The following is a 2,346-nucleotide window of genomic DNA, read 5'->3' as shown; positions in this document are numbered from 1 at the left end:
TGAAAAATTTGAAATCACTATAATTTTAGCTTTTTAATAGTAATAGGAATCTATAATAACAAATTCAACATGCCAGCATTGTTTAAGTATATGTATAGCCTATACATCCTTAAACTCTGAGAGATTTTATTATATTTTGAAACAATCGCGAACTGATTACGAACAAATTTAAGGAAACAATTGCTGCTGATACGTGATTTATACGCAATGGCGACGAGTGGCTTTAGAAAAACATTCGATATTCCTCTGGCCAATCTAATTCTCTCTAATTATCTCAATTCCTATTCTCACTGTTCTAAGAAGCAGCCGCATCTATCCTAAACAAACCCTCCCAAGAGCCATCAAAGGCCCCTGGAGTATCGATTCCGTCGAATCCGATTCATAGAATCGACCTCAAACTGTATCGAGGCGAGTTCGTGGCGTGCCGCGAGACAAACACGACGGTCGTCGCCGGTCGAATAACAACGCGCACCCCTTTGTATCGGCGGTCGTCTTTGAAACGAAGAAGACCCGCCGGATAATGGAACTTCCTAACGTGCAGCCTTTGTCCCAGACGTAAGAGAATGTCATCCCTTATTGCGAACCGGCGGGGACCGGGGGGGATGCGACGTCTGTTCGATTGGACGGAACCCCGTTTCGACCGGCCGCTGGTGGAATGCGAGAATTTATTCCCCGACATTCCGTCCGCTGGTTCGCCGGACGTTTTCCCTGGCACGATCGAGGAATACTTGTTCTACCAAACGACTTTTTTCCTTTCTCCTTTTGCTGGTCGACACCTCCGACGAATTCCCCTGACAATTTTCGCTCGGTGCCGAGGTTCGACAGATTTTATTCACGTCCAATGATTATAAATTATAAATCTAGATTTTCCCGTGTTAGCAAGAAGACGCAATTACGCTTGAAACAAATTTTCAGCAGCAAAAGAATTTTGTAAATGTCGCGGGGAACGTTGCCGCGAAGAATTAGTAGGGGTTTACGCTCGTGATTTAAATGGCAGCGATTTTTCGCGGCGAGAATTACTTATGGCTCGGTTGTTCCAGGTCGTTGTACCGTAAATACTAGAAAATTTTTCACCATTTCGGTTTCGCGTTTGGACCGCTCGAAATTTTTTACCACGATAATGTCATTGAATAAGTCGTAAGTTCGCGAGCTTCCTTGCTCGCGGCTGCCAGACGTTCGTCGGGCGATCTCCCTCGCCGGAAGTCCTCGTTTTTCACGTCGTCTCGCATGACGTGGGGGAGGGGAAAAAATCGTGGAAACGTGAGCGAGGAAAGAGTTCGGGTCTCGCGTGCCATGAGAAATTACTGGCTAACGAATGAGTAAAATCGTGACCGCTACAGTGATACACGTAATTTGTTATACTCGATCTTAACAAAATAATAAACAATACGTTTTATGCGATGTAACATAAATGATTAAATAACAAATTAAATAAGTGGACTAATAAACGAATATAAAAATGATTCGAATTATTGAAGTCCTTTTTTAAATGAACTTCACTGAATCGTTACGTTGCTCGATAATGCACCGACACGAGCAGCATTCGGATTTGGGGATCGAGTATAGTTCAAAAACGTGACAGATAAACCATACACGGAGGGACGTTAATAGATTCATAGTACGGTTGGCCGCGCTGCATCGGAAGCACCCCTGTTTTTGACCGTTTTATCTCCACTTCCCGTATGCCCGCAAACACCTCAAACCAACCAGTTCAGATACGCGTGTACATTCATGTGCATTACGATGTGTACGCTCCCTTTCAGGTATTACAAAAAGATAACGAGTAAAATACTGATAGTTTATTAAAACGGGAGTTAGGATTAATGTTAAATTTCTATCATTGAAAATCTAATGGCGGTTTATTAAATAAAGAAATAAATAAATACATAAAAGCAGTATTCGTAAACGAAACTGGATTCGTAATATGTATACATATACGCATTTTAGTGAATTAAATAATGGCTAAATGAATGAAATAGAAAATACAGGAACCGAGAAGGGGATCTTCGTTAGTTGCTGAAAAATCTGCACGCTCTTGTTGCCGGTGGAAATACGATTTCGCGTCCGCTAACAAACGCCAGACTGGCAGACTGCGCTTTCATTCTCTTCGAGCGTGTACGAAAAACCGCGGAGATGTAAGAAAATATTTGAACGGCAACCTTTTTTCGCGTGCGCGCTTGATGCTTCTACAAACTTCGGGCTTTGTTATCACCCGCGAAATTCTACCAGAATTCCTACTGCGAAATTCACTGGCATTCAGAAAAATATTCTATACTAGATAGTAAAGAGAGATTCTTATGTCGTATAATAAAACGTGTAGTTATGACCATATGATGAAGCGTACAG

At 42.1% G+C, this 2,346-nt stretch overlaps 1 protein-coding gene across 1 annotated transcript in view; it reads left to right on the top strand.

The window, feature by feature from the left end:
* The window catches only part of Pgant2 (polypeptide N-acetylgalactosaminyltransferase 2), a 185,927-nt gene that overhangs the window by 114,203 nt on the left and 69,378 nt on the right, over positions 1-2,346 (top strand). The window lies entirely within an intron of this gene.

Source organism: Ceratina calcarata, unplaced genomic scaffold (assembly GCF_001652005.2).
Source record: "Ceratina calcarata isolate Rehan_Ccalc_2016 unplaced genomic scaffold, ASM165200v1 scaffold216, whole genome shotgun sequence".
In the NCBI taxonomy this organism is placed as follows: Eukaryota; Metazoa; Arthropoda; class Insecta; order Hymenoptera; family Apidae; genus Ceratina; species Ceratina calcarata.
The sequence above is the reverse complement of the archived record's forward strand: the minus strand, read 5'-3'. Positions and strand labels throughout refer to the sequence as shown.